Genomic DNA, 23,499 nt, shown 5'->3' on the forward strand with positions numbered 1-23,499 from the left:
TAATTAGTAAAACAATCCTTCATTTTCTACAATGAGACAGGCAGCAGGAAGCGTAGCTCACCAGACTGGACCACTGAAGAAGGTGAATCCATTGATCCTGTGGATTTGATTCTGAATTTGTGGACAAAAAGATGGTAAATCTTCATCCCTCAGCAAAAAAAAAGGTGAAAAAGTTTTTTTTATCATTTTATCGTGGTTGTTTATAAGAAATGCTCTCATACTGTAGTATTAGGATTTATTTAGAAGATTTAGAGCCACCATGTAGTAATTATGTTAGACTGCTAGGAATCTGCAGAAAGAAGCAGGACCAATACGTCGAATGTACTGCAGTACTGTCACTGTTTTTGGCAAATGGCAAATAAACTTGAAAGATCATGAACTGAAAATTGAATTCCTAGTGTTTTCCCCAAAGTTCTCTGTCAAACACAATAACCTTTCTGAATGGAACAAGATTCTGTCAACAATGCTTTACTTTTGAGTGTGGATATCCACAACTTTACTTTCTCTATCAAAGTAACAGTGCCCTATTTCATAGAGGATGGACACAGCCCAAAACTAAACAGAGACAGACATGTACTACACCATAACTACTTTGGTAGTGCCTCGGCAGGGCTGCAAAAGGGATCGTTTCATATACTGCTGATTCAGTATAGTGTATCTACCCCCCCCACCCCCCACCCCATCCTGATTAATGCTGCCGAAGAGAGCAGACATCTTCTTTTAGGTGTAACACAGAACACAGACTCTATCAAATAAATCAAACAAAAACACAAAGTTTATGATACAGTAAAGCACACACTTTTTAACAATACTCGATACCCAGGCACTACAGCAGACCCAGAATTCGAAATAAAACACAAACACAGGCTAAGCATCCGTCCACTTGGCCACTGGACAAAAGCAATCACGTTGTGGGGGTGAAGTAAGGTAAACGACTGGCCAGATACTCCTCTCCTAGGACAAGGTGAAGTAAAGCCTGTGGGCGGAGCTGATCAGGCTGATGTCTTGCATCATCAGGAAGCTGTCAGCAGGAAATGATGTAAGACTGTGGGCAGTCCAGGGGTCTGGGGGCCTGTCTGTCTTCATCTTCCACCCTACATCATCATAGCCCCAGCTGTAAGTATAAATGCATCAGTGATTTATGGTCCTGTGAAGTTATGTTAATAGACAGGCAAACCTTTTTTTGTTAAATATATTCATGAATTACATGATGTGTGGTGACAGCAGGTTAGCACCTTGACAATCTATCTTTTACATTTTCTGGCAAAAACTGAAAAGCTACCAGATCAACTATTTCTACCATGTCTACAATACCTCCTAGTCTGTTCTGTTTCTGTTAGTTCTGGAAGTTTTATGTGACTCCTGACTGACTTTTATACTCAGAAAAGAACAGAGCATTAAAGGAGCTGATTGTGTTAGCTTAACTGTGGAGAGAAAATGTTCTGCTTAAAGCTGTTGCACTGAAGGTTATGCAGGAAAACTGAACAACAAAATGGCCTCCATCAGATTCAAATGACTCACCTTATTATCCCACTGTAGCAACTCACTATCTTCCAGAATGCAACAAAGAGTCTACAAATGATGAGAGTGTAGCATGTAGAAAGCCTGACTGCTGTGGTACTGTGGGAGCTCTGTGCAGTGCCCCGCAGAGAGTCTACAAATGATGAGAGTGTAAAATGTGGAAAGCCTGACTGCTGTGGTACTGTGAGAGCTCTGTGCAGTGCTCAGCTGTGTCGCTATGTTGACCCCCCCCCCCCTCCTCAGCAACACACACAGACAAACACAAACCTAATGCTCGGGTTTGTATTTGTCCATAAAAAAATGAGGAGCGCTTTGTTAAAAACTGGAGAAGTCAAGTTATGGATATTATTATTTTTGACAGTTAAACCAATTTAACACTTAGAGGGTGTCTTGTTTCTATCGCGGCATGTTCAGTCATTAGGGATTTCTGTTCATCAGCCAATGACTGGGTGCACTATTCAGCGCACTCCATGTGAATGAGTGTCAGTGTGTTAAATTGGTTGTTAAACGATTAAAGAGCCTACAGTCTCCCTCTGACTGTTTGCTTCTGTAGTGATGAAGGAACAACAGGACAGATTCACTCTAAGACGCACGCTCCCAGTGTAGTCTCATAGCCTTGGCTCTTGAGTCACGACAGACTTATTCACATCAACAAAAGTTCAAGCATTGAAGCCAGAACATGATTTAGTGGAGAGGAAGCTCCAAAAATTATGACCCTACCCTCCGCCTCAAGAAAATCAATATATTTTACCTCCAGTCTGCTATGATATTTGTCACTGAACGTAATGAGAAAATGGAACCTATTACCAGAGAAAGCCCCCTTATAAAATCCTTGGTCTTCCTGGAAGAGCCACATTTTATTTTTCAATGCAACTGTGGGACAGTGAAGTGTAAAATAGCCCCCTTCAGTCCATTTGTGAAGCCTGAAGTGCTCTGATGTCCAAACTATAATACCCAACATGGAGCAATCACGCCAGTGTCAGTGTTAACAGGGAGCCTTGTGCAGCTTGGGGGTACTACTAGATGCTATCATTATCATTACTGTGGTTAAGCCTAAATTCCATCGCTTTTTTTCTATGTAACATACTATAAGGTAGACCTGGACTGTCTGAGAATTTAAAGAGGGCGGAAAGCCTTGGTGATTTTCTCTAACCCACTTCACCCCCCAACCCCTCCACCCCCCCCCCCCCCCCACCTCAACCCCTGTCTGATGTTTTATCATTGGCTCCTCCCTGTTGGAGTGGGGCCCTGGAGCTGCTAACAGAGGCCTATTAAGTCCAAGAGATGCATGAGGCGGGCTCCATTTGTCCGATGAGGTTCAGCCTCTTCAGCCTACCCTGATGGTAAGGGAGCAAATGAGGAGAATGAGATGTAGGGTGGGAGGGAAGAGGGGGAGGGAGGGAAAGATGGATGAGTTGTCAAGGTTGAGGCCATGATTAGTCTGAGCTGGGGCCTGAGAGAGAGGGACGAAGGGTGGGGGGGACATAGGCGGTACGCACCTGCCATCCAATGAGGAGATAGTTCTGTGTGAGAACGTAACACTGCAACAGATGAACAGGTTTACTAACGACAGAAATGAAGTACAAAGGTCTCTGACCCCACTTAATTGCCGGAGCCGGTTCTGTCATTGCACTCAGGCAGCGCGTCACATCATCAGCTGATGTCGCTCATGCAATCAACTGCAGGTGTGCTGATTCAAGGTCCAGGCCTTCCCCTTCAGAGGACTTAAATACTGCACACATTCACAGACCCAGACACTCATGCTCACACATCATCGTGTTGCTGTGTACCTGCATATTGTGCCATTGTTGCCACCCTCTATCATCCCCAGCTCCTCCATACTGTTTCATACATCATCATCGCTCTTTGACCCATGTTACAGGGGCTTGAATGAAAGTAAAGTTTTTTTTATGTACTCATTTAGAAAGCTTTTGACCTCAGTGTCACAGATTGAACATACACGACTGTATTGATTCTGTCCACACACCACTTGGTGGCAACAGTGGTTCACAGTGTCTGTGGAGGCCGTGTCTCACAGAGATTCTGGACTCACTACTGTGATGACATGGTGCCATGAATAACCTTGTTTGATCCTCCTACATGGAGTTACATCACGCCTACTCTTACCACAAAAGGTCAAGGCATTTCGTCATGGTAGTGTAATACTAAAGTTTTATCTTTACCACGTTAAGACCACCACAAGTTCAAACTTCAAACAGTGTTGTAGGGCGAACACTTCGGAATCAGAATTAATTTATTTGTGAAATGGAGAGAGAGAACGAGAACGAGAGAGAAACTTGTTCAATATAAGACCATTTTAGAAAGACATTGACGGAGTATTAGAACTATTACACATTACTATTACATGAGTGTTGTATTATTTCATGTGAACTAGCGGTCTACATGGGCACACATGGGCACTGCATGGTCAATAATATTGGTAATATTGTGATACTTATTATACAGTAACGTAACATCTATTCCACATGCATGATCAACAGCAAAGCAAACTTTGCTCTTTTGAATGGAAAAAAAGGTTTCCGTTTGACCCAGTCTGCTTGTGCTCACTTGTAGCCGTGCTCATCAGAACTAGAGCACAGATGGCTTGGGGTTTGTCTGTAACTCATGGATATGAATACAGCCGGTGAATATCTGAGGTGGACGAGACTTGAAAACAAGATGGCGAATTGAAAACATGACAGTCCAACTACTGGCTCTTGCGTTAGAGGAGAAACTATAAGCGAAACCCTACAAAAATCTAGATTTCATTTTGTGTCACAATAAGATGGTGTATACATTTCCTAGGCGTTAATTAATCCAATATGTCGAGTCTGAGAGATGTCCTATTGTCCTAGTTTTTATTGAACCTTTATTTAAGTCAATGAGAACAAATTATTATTCACAACGACTGCCTGGCAAGTGGAAAAAGTCACTTGAGGGGACTTGCATGTTTGTGTGTTAGACTAGATAATACTTTGACGTAAAGTCACTCAAGTTCACATATTTACTCATTATGCTCTTCCATACCCCAGGCCTTGAGATAATACTCGTAGTAACTCAGTAATAGAAGCTTGCAGAAGTGGGTGAAAAGTCCCTGCCTGAGTGCCCTATTCCTCTCACATTCACAGCGCGAGGCCATCACTGGGGAAAGCTTATCACTTCGGTATGAATGTAACACGGAGTGCACAAGCTAGAAGATAAACAGGCAAAACATTGCCCATTCAAATTGCACCCAGGGGTTTTTCTGCTACAAATTCATTGAGCGGACCTTGAAATATTTTTCTGTGCAAAAGCTACCTAATTTGAATTGACTGAAGACAGCAAAACTAAACAGCACACTCTGCCTTTTTATAATTTGTGGGCCAGGAATCACTACGAGTCAATTACAGATAAAAAGGGTGGAATAGCAATATCTTTAACAAATTACCAATTTTATGTGTTTTTGTGTATTCTTTGGGAAAGAGGGAAGGAATTTTAATAGGATAGTCATAAAATGTAAACCTCATGGTTTAACAAGCTGGTCTCTTACATGTTACTGTCCTTAGATGGCTGGTTATTCAATATATAAAGGTAGTTGGATTGATCGTGTAATATGAAATTCCTTATAACTATATACTGATCCATAAATCTGTCCGTACAAAACTCCCAAACAATCCCAGACTCCGTAGCTGCTGTTTGAAGTGTCCACGGGTTAGGACAGGATGGCTGAGACTGGGATAGACCAAGATAACTGCCACCTGGTAATATTACTTTGACAAAATCATTAGTGCCTCATACTCACTCAGTTTTGCCTGAAGTAAAACACACAGCTTATTGGAAGAAGTAATTAGCAATGGGAAATGTGTCACTTATCTTTCCTTTGAACTTTGAATACATGTGGAGCTGAGCCATGAATATCGAAGAGGTTCTAAATCAAAGTCCTACCTTATGCTCATCCCTGGACTGTGTGGTTACAATGTAATGTATGATTGTTTTCAGCACAATCATATCCCCAGTGTGTACGATGAACAATAGCATTGCTACTACAGTTTACATTAACAACAGGTCACAACTATAATCTAAATTAACATTTCGTCATAGAGGGAGGCACGTCGGTCAGTTTCTGTGTTCTGGACTACAAGCAAGAGCCTGTATCACTCTGGCTCTGTGATGGATGCATGCATGGTTAAACAGGGAACAAGTGATTGATTTGAGCTGTCACTCAATGTGTTGTTTGAACTTGAGCTGTGATTATCTTAAAAAGGCCCTTTCAGTGAAGGGGAAAGGGACATTATTCCAGTTAATCTTTGCCAGTGGCATGCTGTCCTGTGATTGGTCTACACCTTAGAGAGATTGTCACATGCATTGGGTCATCAATGAGATGCCTCACATGTCATTGCAGGATATGCCAGTGATAATAGTATAGTCATTTTGAATAAGGGTCATATTCCAGAATGATGTGAGGTAGGTAAACAGTTAGAATATCTCACTCTATAATACTGTGCAAAATACTATGATTTTAATTTGTTATTTCATATTGGTTAGAAGTCAAGACATATTCCTCTCCTTGTCCAACTGACACATTTATTTAATACACAGAAATTAGACTAACCCAAATGATCTTAAAGACCCATACATGGATAATGTTCATTGTTCTTATTGTACTAAAATATGGTTCAGAACAAAGAAGAATAAATAAACAGATTTAAGCTACTCATTCCTACTGAAGAGCCTCTTTCTCTTTGTGTTACATGGCAACGGCTCAACACATTTACAGCTCCAAGTGGAGGCCCTACTAAATGAGTGGGCCAGATTAATTCAGGGAGACATCACTGTCAGGCATTAAAAGGGGCTTAATTAGCAACAATTACCAACTCTGCTTAAAGATGGGGCTGAAGTGAAATATATAAATGAATGAATAATTTGGATTCCATTGAGCTGCCTTTTAGCTTTGCTAACCCTGTTTAGAACTGCTGGAGCGTCTCTCCGCTTCCTGAGTGCATTATCCTCCAATGGCCATGAAGAAAACAAATTAGTCACACTGGGTTATGAGATGCTCTCGCCAAGCATGCTATAAATGTTGTACTCTGAAGGGCCTTGGTTGTATACAGAAGTTGCAATAAATCTGAGGATAGGTACAGTATAGATGGATGGATAGAGACAGACACAGAGAGAGAGAGAGAGAGAGAGAGAGAGAGAGAGAGAGAGAGAGAGAGAGAGAGAGAGAGAGAGATCATGTGGGAGAGAGGCGAGTCTGGTTTAGTTGATGTCTAAGATTGGTTCTTGTCCGCCCCTCAGCCTACCTGGTTAATTGGGTCCAGATATCATGTCCACCTGACTGGCAGAAAACTGATAAGTAACTTCATGTTACTCATGTCCACTCATGTTGAGTGGAACTTCATTATGGAATTTGGTTTATGTCTGTTGACTTGTATGTAGATGGGTAATTGAATAATTTATCAAATTTGCAGTTTACTTTTTTAATCCCTAAATGCAGAAATTTGGTGGTTCAAAATTGAAGTCGTTCATTTTGAAGAGGATCATGTCATTGACCTTTTCTAAGAAACACAGCCTACCACTCCACCAAGGTAAAGGTCAAGCAATAGAAAAGTGATCTCTTCACTATTATGACACTGCATTTAAAGTATGTGAGGAAAGGTCCATTTTCAATACTTCCCTGTGTTAATTGAAAATGTTAAGTTTTATTTTTTTGCTCAAAAATATTCATTGATGGATATTCTTGCCTCATGCCTGATGCATGAGTGTTTTTTGTTGTTGTTGATGGGTTGGAAACATTATATAAAACTACAAATCATGATTGTGTTATATAGTTTCAATATTAGAGTATGGTTTCAGAAAGTGGTGTTTAACGCTGGTACTGTTATCAACAGCATCAGCAGCACAAAAGAACGGACAATGACTGGCTGTACATTGTTGAAAGATCTCATGAGGAATTAACTATTTTCCTGGCTTCTCATTCTGGCTAAATACCATACTGTATACAACTCCCAGTGGAAGATGATGGCTTGCAGAGGATTATGCCAGTGTTTCATATGTTTGTCTGAGTAGCCTGCTCACTAGAACCTGCATCTATGTCTATACTGACAAAAATGGGTTGTGGATGCAATGTATTTTAATGTATTTGTTGTAATGTAGATGTTTAGAAAATTCCACTTCAAATTCCACTCCAACCATGGAGACACTTATATATAAAATCTATATAGGAATATCTGTTAAATGCTCGACGGTCTTCTCTGTTCATACGGTACATCTCTCCGTCATCATCCAGAACCTTCTCCATCTTAATATCCCCGGTGGGATGGTCGCCACAAATTACTGGCAGGAAAGGAAGATCACACTTGGGGTTTGGTTCTTCAAAACCCAGGGTGAAAGCTCCAGAGTGGACATAAATCAAGCAGTCCTCTTTCTCTAGCGTTCCGGGCTCCGCCAGGGAGCCTAGCATGGTCCTTTACGGTAATGAACAAAGAGGTGAAGGGAGAGGCAATCTTCCCTCTCACCTTGCCAAGATGTGTCGGCAAATTCATAGCCTCTGAAATGGCAGTGTTTAACTTAAATGCTGAGTCATTTGAGACATTTAACCCCAATTATGACCTGCTGAGGAAGAGAAAATGTTGGCATTTCCAAAACTGTCAATGGAAAAATTGGTTCCAATCATATCTTGTGATCGTATTCAATGATCTGGATTTCATTATATTGCTACATAGAGCTTTTTCTAGTAAAAGTCTCAATGAATGTCATTTCTCATAGAGTCAGGAATCTGTGTGTGTGTGTCTGTGGCCAGGTGTATTTCTCAGAAACCAAGGACGTGCAATGTTGCGTGTGAAGTTGTTTGGATGAATGGTTGGCGAGATATAAATATATAGTGTTCTCCCCCATGTTGAGTTGTACTATGTGATCAAGGCATGGATCTTGCAAGAAATAAATATAAATCTCTGTAATCGAGCACTGCTCTAGCATTCACCGTCAACTGCCACTGCCCTAGTTTGTTTAATTGACAAACTTATTTTAAGCTTTTTTATTTTGTTTTCAGTTTTGATTTTACAAATGAAAATTACAAAGCTATCTCTTAAATATTGAACTGCAAAGTTTTCAATGAACAATTGTGTACATTATTATATCCCCACATAGGCTCAATACTGCATCAAAATATGAATTCCATATATTCCTTTGTGATAATCCATTCCTAGGGCCACTAAATTGGTGAAGATGACTGTAAATGATGTTAGTCTCATACTGTTAAATCTATGAAGCAAACGATCATGTTAAAGCCATCTTGCAAAAACATGGTACTGAAGCAACTGGCTGGTAGATACAAACATCTCACGCGTTTTAGCGTGTGGTTTTTCCTCCTGACCACACAGGATGACAGGTTAATGAGTTCTCTCCCATTTCATTGATAAACAGTTCACTGAATCATTTGGACTCCATGGTACATGTATCCTGTCTTGTGTTCATGGACTTCTCTGTAATAAGGTCATTTATGAATAGGCCATCGAGGAATTTAAATGGCATCCCCATTATATCCTGACGGTCGGTTTAATAACATACTAATGCCTAATGTTGTAAAATAACTGTGTAATAAAATGGTGGCTTAACTGTCTTGGAACATTTGATATTGTATGATCAACAGTCACATTCATACACAAAGAAAACCTAGAGAATGAGCCAATTGAATAAAGAGTGTGGTCATTCAGAGGATGTTGACATTGGAAGACAAGGGTGCTATGCAATCCTAACCAGTGCTTTAACTGTGTCAGTGATCTATGGATCTCCCCAAGATGAAAAGTGGATGGGGTGGTGGATAATACAAATAGCATAGGACACCCTCCCATTTACCTTCCCTCACATGTTCAATTTATTCTCCCTTAACTCCTATGTGTGAGGTGTTGGATAACACTAAAAGCATAGAACCCCCAAATGGGACTACGTGTCACTTCAGCCTACCGAAAAGAAGGCAATGCCAGCATACATGTTCAGGTTTCAGTCCAGTGTATTCAATTCAGCCCCTTAGATACACAACCATAATCTAACACCGTTTTAGGTGTGACACCGATGATCTTATAAAGTTACGACACAGAGTAAATTATGACCAGCATAAAGAACCGAATCTGAAAATAACTTCGAGCGGTCGCCTGGCTTGCGCCAATTAACCTACAAGAAACCAACAATAGAGAGGGGAGGAGCAACGAGGGCAGATAGAGACGGAGCTCAATTAACCATGCCTGTCTGCATAGCAGAAATGTAATTGCCTGCAGGAGCACTCATAACGTAATCGATTACCTGCACCGTGTGCATTGTCATCCTGTAATAGATTGCTTATTGTGCTGTTTTGCGCCATTGGTTACGTGAAAATGGAACTACCTGGTGAAGGTACAGTAAAAGGCTGGCTTAATAGGTTTGGCTGCGATTCAATGGTTTACTTTTTCCATGGTTAACTATGACAGTTCAAACTTTCCATCAGTCAAGCCATTCGGCAGAAATTGAGTCAGTAAACGTTTATACTCATGGTTGTGTAAAGCTAGTTCCTTTTATAAGACTGCAAAAGTTCACTCACGACGAGGTGGGCGGAATATAACACAGCCCTTCAAAACTGATTGGGTTTCGAAGGAGGGTTTAAATGTCCCCGGAAAGGTGCAATGAAATGTGTACAGGAAATAAGGTCGAATTCGGTCCCTAGTGGTGTAGGCTACTAAGTTAAGAAATGCTTCAACGCTTACCCACTTCATGGGTTTGATGACTGGACTGTATCCTGAACGCTCAAGATTTCAGCAGTGTGCCGTGGGACACCCCACCGATGAATTGTCAAGCGCTCAGTTACTGTAACAACAATCAGCAACAAGTTGACCGTAACTTCGTAAATAGGCCTATACCCAACACGATGTGAAAATAAACGTTTTTAGAAAGTATAGCATTAATCTATTATGACATTAATATAGAAAGAACCAGAAAGAAATGTAAATGAATGAGGTGACTGAAAAGTAGAGAAAAGGAAAGATTAGTGTATAGAACCCAGACACGCGATTAATTTTATTGTTTTTCTTAATTTCTCCAGGTGAATGACAAGAAGTTAGAAGTCAAGTGTTCCGGTCGGGTAGGATTACGATACATGTCACCCAGAGTGGTAAAACCTAATAAGCACATCCAGATCTCCTGCAGCTGATAGAGAGCAGACATGACGGCTAGCAGGAAGCCATACATAACCTTACAGTGCAGCACATTTCAGCCTAACACATCTGAGATACCTCTCTTCTAGTGACAGAGGGAGGTGGAGGGAGGTGGAGGAGGAGGGGGGGGGGAAGGACTGCTGCTGTAGTCATTACCAGAGGCAAGGCTTTGTATGACTAGTGATTATGGTTTCTTCTTCGGGCTTGGGAAACTCACAGCAAGATATGGGGCTGGCCAGTACGGCAACACATCTCCATAAATAGATCTTTATTTGAATAAATCATGTGTGTCCAGGTGAAGGTGACAGTAGTGTAGAGTGTAAAGAATGTTTATCCATAAATGTGGCATGTGTTAACCAGACACTATACTAAAATACATTCCCAAAACAATTCGGAGATCAGTGTCAAATCCAAGAAACCATGAATAAAAGGCCATCCAGGAAGCACATTTCCATACAATACTGTTGACCTTGGCAAACAGATTGTAGAGGATGAAACCTTGCGTGCTGCCTGGCACTGGTCTTTTTATGTCTTCAGCAAGGACACTTTAACAAGATTGTGTTGTCAGTTAAGTCAAGCCAGTGATTAAGACTCTCTTAAGTTGATTACACTTTTTTCCTAATAGCCTGCAGGCTCTATAAACGGGTGCTAATGTTCCAGTAATAGGATTCGGGGTTATCTAATCAAAACTCAGATCCTACTGCAGAGGCCATAGCTCCATCCCAGCCAGACAGAACGTGATACGTGAACCAGTGTTTCTTAAAAGACAGTTTTGGCTGATTATTTGTCATTGTCGCTGTGGATAAAAGCTCTGAAGAATTGAGGCATGTAAATGTGATTAAAAACACAATTGATTTATGACAATGTTGGTGAAGGTTATTTTATCTAAAGAAGGTAACTTAGACATAGAAAGATAAAGATGTACAAGAGAGATAAATGTATTATTATTTGAAATACATTTTAAAATTAACTTTCTGCAAAACAAATTTGACACTCTGTCACTTCATATGACATAGTCAGGGTTAACAGTCAAAAGACGTGAGAACAGAAGAGAGAGATGGATTCCTGTTTTCAGAAGGTGAACTACAGCCGCAGTGTAAAGAAAACACAGTGCACAGAGAATTTACCAGAAGACTCTTTCAGTTTGTAGAGCTTTAAATTTAAAGGGAAACAATGATACTAAATGAATGCCTACTCTTAACAGGCAATGAGACGTTAATGAATAGCAAAATATGTCTCTGCAATTGTGAGTAAATTATTTACATATCCCTTTTTTTCCTATTGGAATTGTGTAAAATGACTAAATGTGTGTGTGCATTAAAGATGTGTGTTATGAGACACATAGGTGATGGATTCATGGACAAGAATTCTATTTCACTTCTGTGAAAATTATGGCTGTGGAATGTCATTTATTTCCAAAGGTAACAGCATCGAACCGTGTACAATGATTGAGTTAGTATTTGAGTAATGACTGTCGCACAAGTCCGTCTATCTAAATGATCCTTCAGATCAATGAAATCAATGTGCCAGATAACACCATCCAGTAAAGTAATACAACTGCATAGACCACTGGATTGTCAGTGTACTGTGTGTCACTTTTATAACACACTGGCAAGTATATTACTTTTTACCACCATGAAAAGGTAGTCCCTTAAGGCAAGTAGGGAATATTATGGTCAAATAAACAGTTAACTGCTTAACCCTTGTGTTATCTTCGGGTCATTCTAACCCATCAGTCATTGTGACCCACCGTCGTATTGCGACAACTTTACCGCATACAAAAACAAAGTGAGGATTTTTTTTTTTACCGTCGGGCTGTCTCAGACCCCCCACATTGCGAAGGTTAAAAGAAAATGCTATTTATTTGTTTTTGTATTGGGTAAAATTGGGTAAACACTACGATGGTTTGTTGTGAACCTTTTTAAGATACTCTGTAAAGCTTCACAAGCCTTGCTTTATTTGGACAAGACTCAAGCAAGACTATTCTAGAAAAATTTGGACACCACACACTTCCACTGGTGATTACCAAGGCACTGACCTTGTTGGGCATGGAAACCCAACCAACTACTGCACCATTAGACCAAAGTATAATTCCCTGAGAACAAAAGGTGATGTTCCCTTGGTCATAGGCTATGCTACTCATCCCACTAAACTAACCTCTGTAACGAAACACCACAATCCATCAATGGACTTTTACTCTATTTGCTCCCTGCCTCGTATTGCTTCCCCTATATTCATATAGTCTGCCAAAGTCACACCTATTTCCATGTCTATGGTCATCAATAAGTGGTCAATTCAGTATTCAGAGTGTCTTGACTGAACTGGTTTTACAGGAGCGTAAGTGCTGTAGATTGTTGCAAATGGAATCTACTCTACTACTTTTTCTAGTGCCATTTTTGAATTGAAGGTACAATTTGACACACAACACAATTTGAGGACAGAACATAATGTGTGCTCTTCACGGGCAAAGCTTTTAATAGCCCTGGAGAAAGGGCTTTAAGAAGTCTAGCTGCTTGTGACATGTTCACAAGCCTTGCAAAATGTGTACGTGCACCACCATCTGCTTACAGTCACTGATCCATGAAAACACATTTCATCCACTAAAAACCTCGCCTAAGTAAAACATGAGCTGGATTGGATTTGGAGAGTATACCAACCGACAAGCTGTTTAAGGTGCGTTATGGTTCTCCTTGGTTACAGTACAGGGCAGGCCCATTATGATGATTACAAATAGAGGAAATCACGTTGATCACATTCGGAAACATCAGTTTTGTAAACTGGACAATTAGAGGTTGGGCAAGCAAATCCTTGTGTACAGAACAGAGTTTGTATGTGCAAGAAAAATCATCTTTAGTGCATCCCATGATTCCAAAAAATGTGTTTAGTACACTTAGACAAATCACAGAATGATGCCTCTATCTGATGTCTTCAGTCAGCACATACACAACGAAGCTGTTGACATGTTAGTTAATTACTGAATGTTTGTCATTGGACTAAGTTTATGTAATTTCTTAATAACCGATTTGCATGGCAAAAATATTCCCCTCATTTAAAGTCACAGTGATTGGTCTTATTTGCATAGTTTTGTTTTAGAAATTACCCAATTTCCATTTAGATTTAGTTGTTGCATATGTATTGACACTATTTGGGTTAACAGCTCCACTACAGTAAGACTCTATCAGGAGTGGGACTGATACAAGATAATGAGGCTTTCTTCTATTTAAGAAGAATTTATAGCCGAGGAAGAACTTTAATGCACACAGGATGATACAGATATTTATTAGTATCAAGTTTGGATCATTGCACCTTCATAGCATTGAAACCATAAGCTATAAGAATGAGCAATAATGTAGGTTATAGATTGGCTACACATCTGGTAGTGATGCTCCACACTAACTCACATTCTGAGGTGTTTCTCCAGTCTCCCAATGCTGCCCCCCAGTTAGTGAACTGGTGGCTCAGTGAAAACATCTACATACCTATAACCAGGAGGGAGAGACCACTTCCTTTTTAGCTTTTGACCCATAACTGCAAGAATCCACTGAAACACTGTGAGTCAGATGGCTGAGCGGTGAGGGAGTCAGGCTAGTAATCTGAAGGTTGCCAGTTCGATTCCCAGCCGCGCCAAATGATGTTGTGTCCTTGGGCAAGGCACTTCACCCTACTTGCTTCGGGGGGAATGTCCCTGTACTTACTGTAAGTCGCTCTGGATAAGAGCGTCTGCTAAATGTAAATGTACTGTTAAGTGTAGAGTAGCATCTTTTAACCCTCGTGCTGCCTTCGGGTCACATGACCCAAAGGTTCATAACGAACCATCGTTGTGTTTACCCAATTTTAACCAATACAAAAACAAATAAAAATAATTTTCTTTTAACCTTTGCAATGTGGGGGGTCTGAGACAGCCCAACGGTTAAAAGAAAATGCTTCACTTTGTTTTTGTATGCGGTAAAGTTGTCGCAATACGACGGTGGGTCCCAATGACTGATGGGTCAGAATGACCCGAAGATAACACAAGGGTTAAATTGACCCCAAATGCATTTTCTTGCAGCGTTTCAAGTTTATAGAATAGTTTTTTGGGTTAGTAGTAATTCAGTTGAAGGTTTGAAATGACAGAAAAGGTCTTGCATGAGGTAATGCAATACAAAGTGATATGCTCAGACACATCAAGGGCATCAACCATGCTACTGCAACTCTTCATACTCTAATCCCTGTTGCAGTGAAGGGAGCCTCCGCCCAAAGCCTCTGACTGTTTTGCTGTTCATCAACAAAGCCCTCACTCTAACACAGCCCAGTTTATTTCACAGGAAAAATAGAATGAGAATCTAATTCCTTCCTCCTCCCAGCGGGGGAATGCTAAAGCTGCGCTGAAACGCTGTTGATACAGAAGGGCTTCATGATAAACATGCCTGGGCTTATTTGCTGGGTTTTTCCATCCATTGCTCTCAGAAGAGGACTTAGAGCGCATAGTCCGAGATCCCCGACCATGGATGGTTCTGCTGAAGGGCATTGTGAGTTGTTGTGAAAGGAGATAAGCAGTGCTTTTTCATGTATTTTTCCTATTCAGAAATTAGAACACTGTATTTGAACACATTTAGAACTTAAAACTTTTGACACATTATTTAGAACTTGAAACACTAACAGTGTCCGTTTAAATTCAAGGCTTGAGCGTTTTCAAATCAAATTATGTCAGACACAGACGTGTATATCAAATGCTCTCATTCACCAGAGAAACATGCACCCCAAGCCGTGTGAAGAAATATACTTTGGCTGATTGACCTTAATATAACCCTAATATCTAAAGTAACTGAATTTATACAGTAGTTTATTCCTCCTATAAACGTGTCAACATTTATTGATTCCTGAATTCCTCAATCAATCTTTTTGAGATATTTTGTCTCCATAGAGATGGATAAAATATGTTGCTGGGTTAAATTTACAGCAACATATTGATTTGTCCGGTGCCTCTTCTGTGGCAGAGAGGAAATTATGTATTTATGGGAACTGGATTGAAAATATTCAGGCCACTCTCCAGAGTAGTCTTGATAAATTTGCCTCCTGGTTTTCTGTCCTCTCGGACGTGACATGGCCTTTTTAAAGACATCTGAGGTGTGTGTCTCTGCAACATTAGGAAGAAATATAACAGTATAAAGTCATTGTCTTGACTAAATGAATATGTTAGAATTTCTTTGATTGGGTTATTAGGAACCTGACATCGCTCGCCACCTAATCACTGATACCAGATTCCAGGAAATACTGTATGGTTCATAACACTCAGGAAATGCATCTTTAATTTTGAATGATATAATATTGAATCTATACTTCTGTTTACACCTTCTAATGATATATGAGAGGTACTGATTCATTTTAACAGACTGATATGTTCCTAAGAATGAACCATCATATTTCTGAACAGATGGCGCTTAAATAGCTGTCCAAGCAGTATTGTGAAGATGAACTGTCAACATCAAATATGTCCATGCTACCAATTTCCGTAATTGATCTGTATACTTGGGTATACGTATGATGAATGCACATGTTCACACGTGTACATGACAGGTCTCTATTTAACGCAGGATAAATGAGTATCCAGCACACACAGGCTACGTGGTTTTCATATTTCATCTTTTGACATAGATTCTTGGTCTCACACAGAATAATGAATTGCTCGGCCTGATACCTAGTAGGCTGCAGGACTGACTCGGAGAGCTGAGCTCAGCCTCTGCTTCGCAAACTGCACTGTGCACCACCATCATGGTCCTGGCCGCAGGCCACACACTGGCATTACATTCTAAACTAGAGGAAGTAGAATACTGCTTCTGTCCTCTATTAACCGGCATCATCTATACGATCCTTCTAGTCGTATGCACAAACCTCCTCCAAAAATGAACCCTCACCCACACGCCCTGTGCATGTCATGGTGAATGTTATGGTATAGAAAGATGGGTTGGGGATGAGGAGTGTGTGCTTGTGTTTTGTGTGTGTGGGAGGGAGGGGAGGTGTGAAATGCTGAAAGGAGACTCAAACTGCCAGTTAATCAAGCATCTCAGGCTCCAAATGTTACTTTCCTCCAAGGTCACGAGGATGGCCCAGTAATCAGAAGACTGAGTTTACAGCCTATCTAAATCACAGATCTCAGTCTGTTCACTACCGGCACATCCCCTTGTTTTACCTGATAATGAGAGAAACCAGCAGGCACAGCTAATTAAACATGATTGGACAATCCAGTTCCCAAAACCTCAGTGCCCAATGCAGCTCATCACCACCAGTGGGCAAGAGGGTCCAGCGGAGAAGGTTAATCCCAGCAGAGGGCTAGTCAGCCTGGGCAGCCCTGGGCCATGTCAGCTCCTGCAGGGATAACTACCAGACAGAAGGGTGGATTGTCATCTTGTCACCTGTGAGGTGAAACCTCTTTGATGAGGAAAGTAAAACACTGACCTTTCGGAGCCAGACCATACAGAGGCTGGATCAGTTTGCTTTCTGCAAGTGTTTGATCTTGTGTTCCTGTACTATATGTTCCTGTACCAGCTTCTGTCAACACAAATAATCTAATATTATGCCTAGAAGCAGACCACTAAAGATGCCGCTAATACCAACACACACATCCAGGATAATTGACATTAGATGTATTTTGTTAAATTCTGGGGAGTCTTTGGGAAGTGAGCTGCAGCCCCATCTTGAAACAGGATCAAAGCAAATCCCATTTCACACACCAATTAGTGTTTCCAGTGAAAACTCAAGCACAGATCAAAGGTAGACAGCATTACTTGACAGGACCTTAGTAGTAGTAACCAGGCTCCGGCATTACAGGGGTATTCACAGCCAGGGCTCTCCTCACAGTCATCCATTACTTTCATCCTTCACCATCACAAAGATGGTGTTCCACTTCTAGAATGTGACTTCGACAAGACAGACCATTTTAGAGAATCCGTGTTAATGGCAATCTGTAGTAGCTGATAGGTCCAACGGAAGCTTTTCCATGAGAGCCTGGTCTTTGTGAGTGACTGTGAAAGGGACAACCTTGTTTCTAGCTATCACAGTATCCTCCCCTTGTAATCCACATTGTCATTATCCAATGGCTGAAAATGAATTTTGGAATAACCCAGTAAGGGCTTGTTTGCTTATGATGCAAATCTCAAGAGGAAAGACCACAAACACGATGTCACGGGCCAGAAACAGATTAACGTCTGTGACGCACCCTCGTTTACCACACAACACCTCTTCTGTATAATCAATGTGAGGAAACAACAAACTCTGGGATGTTCCATTTAACCACAGCCTCTATTGTCTGTCCCCCAACCTGGTGCACGGGCCAGATTTCTGCAAGGTTACACAAATACTCCCCTGCAAATCTATTTGTCACGCCAAAGTGATTGTGTTTGGGTTAGGGTTAAGTGGTTTGCCATGCCAAATCTCCACTCAAACGATTTAAATAATTTCACCTGACATCAAATGGCTCTAGCAGTATTTTATACGTTTGAAACTTTTTGGTTGAAGTTTAATTATTTAAATTAGTTACGTAGTGTAGTGCAGGATCAAAAATGCCTGAGGCCCAAAATTTATAGTAAAAATGTTTACTTCTTAGTTTTGGTAAGATTTGAACACAAGGTTTGATAATTGACCACAGGCTATTGGCCATGGTGAAACCATACGGTGCTTTGCTGGAGAAGAATCTGCTGTATGAGCCTCAACAGATGGTAATTACCACCATAGTGCTGCTCTCTGATGCAAAAGCCAATGGTGCTTGTTAAATTAACATCTGGCTCCATCATTAAGTTGTATACACTAGTCACAGAGAGGCCTAAAGTATGTTTACAGCCTATGATGGAAATGCCAAGTCATGTCTAACCCTGACGGAGGAGGGCACCAAATCAAACGTCAGACTGATTCTCCTGTGGACCAACATAACAAGGTCTTTAGCCCCTGCACTAAAACATAATTGTCCACAAAGGGTTCAGATGAGCTGCATTTATTATCATAATTTCCCCGCACAAAGTTGGAAGATGTAAGCTACACATTGAAATAACCTTTTTATATTCTCTATGACATGTTCATAGAGTACCGGTACTGGCACTTGATACAGTCTTAGTCATCATTTAAACTTTTCATTGCACTCTGAATTTTATGTGAGGCACACCAAGTTCTCTACACATATGTCTCTGGATGAACTTCCTGCATGACGAAGTTTGTTTTTCATGACTGAACTTCAGAGCTAGAGAAAGAGAAGGGGGTGGAGAGAAAGAGAGAGAGAAGGAAAGAGACAAGGCGAGAGAGAGAGAGAGAGAGATAGAGAGAGAGAGAGAGAGAGAGGGAGGGAGAGAGAGAGAGAGAGAGAGAGAGAGAGAGAGAGAGAGAGAGAGAGAGAGAGAGAGAGAGAGAGAGAGAGAGAGAGAGAGAGAGAGAGAGAGAGAGAGAGAGAGAGAGAGGGAAAGAGTTAGAGATGGAGAGAAGACTGGTGCAGGTTTTTGGATGATGTGTCATCAGAAGTGTGTCATCAGAAGATGAACCCTGTCAATGTCTGTGACAGGTCGCTCATCGAAAGACATCAACTGGCATTTAACACACCAGCCACTCCTAACTCACTGTGACAGGCCACCACACCACAGTCAATCGGGATGTCACGGGCTCTGGGAACGATGAAGACAGAATCCTTTTGAGTTGAGCACACAGTGGATGATTAGTAATGAGTTCCCTAAGGATACTGGTCCTTCAATCAAGCTGCATTACGGTTCAGAACTCACAAGAGAAACAACAGAATTCTTCTGCACTGCAAGTGTAATTGGCTTCAAGGGATTAGTGTTATTTGTTTGTTATCTCTGCCTTATGGTCGTCAGAAACTTTAGCAATCCACAACAATAAATTGCATGTAAGCTACTTAAACATTGTTACAGAATACTTTGAGCCAGTCGAATATGATCATCCTATCTTAAAATGATGTTAGTTGTTATGTTTTGAAGGGGAGACCAATGAAATGTTTGTTCTTCATTGATGAAGTTCACTAGTTTGAAACCAAGAAAGACACAGAAAAACAACAATAAATCCTGCAACCCAATATACTGCAAATAGAGTCCGCTAAACCAGAACAATTAAATGAGTAAAATTCAAGTTGATCTGGAAAAGATTAAGTTGGCAGACTCAACCATCAAGGGGAGTTTCACAGAGAGGGGAACAAATGGACCTACTTAAAATATCGTTTTTTCCATGCTTTTATATCAAATGTGTTCCATTTTATGACTCATTAAGGCATTTCCAAATCCCCGCATTGATACGCATGGAATAAATTGGCAGTTAACATTTGTTTTTGGTATTGCTCTTTGTAATTAATCTTGGTATTACTATTTATCGCTCTCCATTCCCAGATACCTTCAATAAAAGACTGAAGTTAAGAATTGTTAAACCAGGCAACCTGTTCTCTACGGCCTCGCTGCAATAAACTCTCATTCCTATTCCTTTTGTAGTTACAGCCCCAGGTGTAACCTCCAGCATAATTAATGTGTGTCCTCAGAGGTGATCCAGTACCTCTGGGCTGTTTTCATGTTGAGGGCAGCAAAGCGAGAGGGGTCTCTGCTCTCACTATCATTAAAAGAGCTTGGGGTGACCACATTTTTTAATTTAACTTGTTTAGGGTTTCAGTATCCCAAGTCATCAACACAATTGGTACTTAATGAAACTTTCTTGCTTTGCAGCATTACTGCATGAAGCTAACTTGTGATGGCTACATACCAGTGTCTTTGTTCCTGATTCTCCCAGTGCTATTTGATATTTCCAGATGAAAAAAGTAGGTATATCCACTCATATTCACCAAATATATATTCACCATTCCTTTTGCCAAAGGACAATATTTACATCTTATTTTAGCATTTCAATGGAACATTTGACATTTTCTCCCACAAAGGATGTGGGCTTTATGTTCTTTCAGGGGTGAATATTTGATAGGAGTGGGTGTCTTAAGTGTCCATTTGACAGACCATTTAAAAGCCTCCAAGAGCTTTCTTTGTTAAGTCTTGGCTGGAAAGAAATCCCACATCCCCACTGTTTATATTTTGAGCTCCCTATTGAAGGTTTTCTATCAAACTTACTATGCTGCCATTATTCATTTGGCGTTTAGTTTGTTTTGAAGGTAAAACATGCATAGTCTTCTTCTGTTGTTTTGCACCTTTTTGGTCTTCTTCTGTGGTTCTGCTACTGGATTGTCTTCTTCTGTGGTTCTGCACTTGCTTGTAATGAGGATTCTAATGGCAGAAACACAGAACACACAGGACTCTTTGGATCACATGGAATTGAGCAAACATTCTAATAATGAAACAGCAAATAAATGGACTAGGCTGGTCTTTCTTTATTATGGGAATGTCATTGTTGACCTTCCCATGCATATAGTAGCTTCACAGCATGCATCTAATATAATATAAATATAGATTTGTTGATTACTGTACCTTACACAAACATACACCCTAACAAGGTGACACCAAGTACACACCATATTAACTGGTATACGTAGAAAGACACTCACAACAAAATCTTGGACGATTTTATAACCTTGGATCTTGTCAAATCATCAGAAAAGAATCCAGGAACAACTATGCAAATAACAATACATGAAAAAATAATATGGTTGGACAAGATGATAAATATCACCTGAAAAGATGACCAATACCATGTGACACATACCTTATTTGTCAACAGGATAATAACTAACCCTGGAAGGCTAGGAAGAAGAAAAAAAATAAAATGTTTTACTCAATCTGTCATCTCATCACAGGACTCAGGTGCATGTTCCATTTGCCGCTCCACAATTCATTTGGAGCACGTTTGCGTCACTCAGAGGGGTGGCACCTGGTTGTCACCTTAAATATGTTTATTTATTCCAGTAACGGAACACAGAGGTGGCATTTTTTGAATTGTTTCTCCGTGTTCTGAGTTCTGTGGAAACGTAAGAGGGAAGCAAAACTCTCTGAATGAATCTGGTACAAGCTGAAAAGGTTTGTGCGAGACCATGTTAGCATGCAGATGGAACAAAGCCTCATTCACTTTGTCATGGTTATAGTTCCAATATATGTATAGACCCTTTATTCAAAATATGAGATATGCACAACTTGTCTAAAAGCTCCAAAAAGATTTCCCCTCAAAAGAACGACACACTACTGACTAGATATCAATACAGAGGAGTAGTTTTCAGAAACAGCATAAAATGAGCCCATATAACAGTAAACGTCTCCCAGGTGTAGTTTATAAGGCAGAACATAAGTCTAATCTCTGGAGTCATTCATCATTCTGACATCCGCTACAAGGTCTGCGGTGTATTTTTCTCTGAAGCAAAGTGTCTAAGCTCACAGCACTATCGATCGCTTTTGTTAAAGTCCTGAAACGGAAGGTCAAGATGGTTGATATATTTACTGATAGGGTGCTTATGCTCCCATACACACCCAGAGACAGGGGTTGTTAACAAGTCAGTGCCACTCATTGCTCTCATCCACTATACAATTTGTGTTCTGTCTTTGTATTTGTATTATCTTGATTGACAGATAATCCGACATGCGATACAGATCAGTCAACTGAAACCTAAAATTGAACGAAAAATGGAATTAGTTCGATGAAAATCAGGTTGGGTGACACCCACTGCCCCTAATGCATTTTTTATTGTTGAATTCTTTCAGAATGCCACTGTGTTAAACTATAATGAAATAGTATTTTCCTGTAAGCGCTTGAGAGCAATGCTGGAAGGCTGGGGCCTCCCTTGAGTGTGATTCAGTTCTGAAATAAGCCTTTCAAAGAAATGGGCCTCTCTGCTGTAAGCCGACATCTAAAATCTCCCGCTTCTTCTTCGTCTTGACCACTGGTCCTCAAAGGTCTCCGAACACCCATGTTCCTTTATCATGTCTCCATGGCCGGGGCTGTTGAGGTGCTGTAGACTTTCTAGATGGGCTTTACCTATTTATTTCTGTCCTGTGTCTCTTCTTCTAAGTCCTAATGTGTTTTCAGGTCTCTTTTCTCACAGTTTCAAGATAGTAATTTAACACACCTACCCACACAGGTTCCTGTTGAATCCCCCTTGAACTCCATATCCCCTTTTCTGATCTCATATCCGTCCAAAATCTCACAGGCAATAGACAGGAACATGAAATGTGACATGAAAATACATGCCGTAGTTTTGAGTTTGTTATTGTATTTGTTTGCTGTTTACTTACCCACCGTAATCCCAGTAGTGAGCGAAGTAAGGACGCCGCTTACGAGGAATGAGGAGTTATTGTACACGTTTATGGACAATGAGACAAGATAGACTGGGCAGAGCACTCTTTACAAAGAGGACAGCATCTATTACATTACAGACACTGCTGAAACCCTAATGGACTCAGTGGGAAAGTTGGCCGTGTCAAAGCCACTTCACTTGGTACCATAGGCACCACTTTAATAGGGGGCTTCGCCCTTATTATCGTTAGTGCAAGCATCCAAGCATTTTGAGGGTGTGTGCGTGTATGTGTGTGTGTGTGTGGGGGGGGGGGTCAGTAAATCAATAATGTGTCTACTCCAGAGGAGACTCTACAAAGTCGTCCAATTCTTTTGTTTTAAAGGTGTGGATAATCAGGCTCTTTAGGGTCTGGCCAGAGGCAATCATAGATCACTCTCAATGATCAGCAGTGGCAAAATTACCTGTGCACTTTTTCTGGCGGTGCACAGGTCTACACTGTCACTAAAGAGAAAAATGGAGGCCTTCACAAGTTGACAAACGATATCATTACAGTTGATTTTGGCAGAACTGTGGCTACATCACATCTGGGAATGTAATTAATTCCTCTCTTAACTTGAGTAGCACTTACAA

The sequence above is a fragment of the Osmerus mordax genome, chromosome 8 (assembly GCF_038355195.1).
Source record: "Osmerus mordax isolate fOsmMor3 chromosome 8, fOsmMor3.pri, whole genome shotgun sequence".
Lineage (NCBI taxonomy): Eukaryota > Metazoa > Chordata > Actinopteri > Osmeriformes > Osmeridae > Osmerus > Osmerus mordax.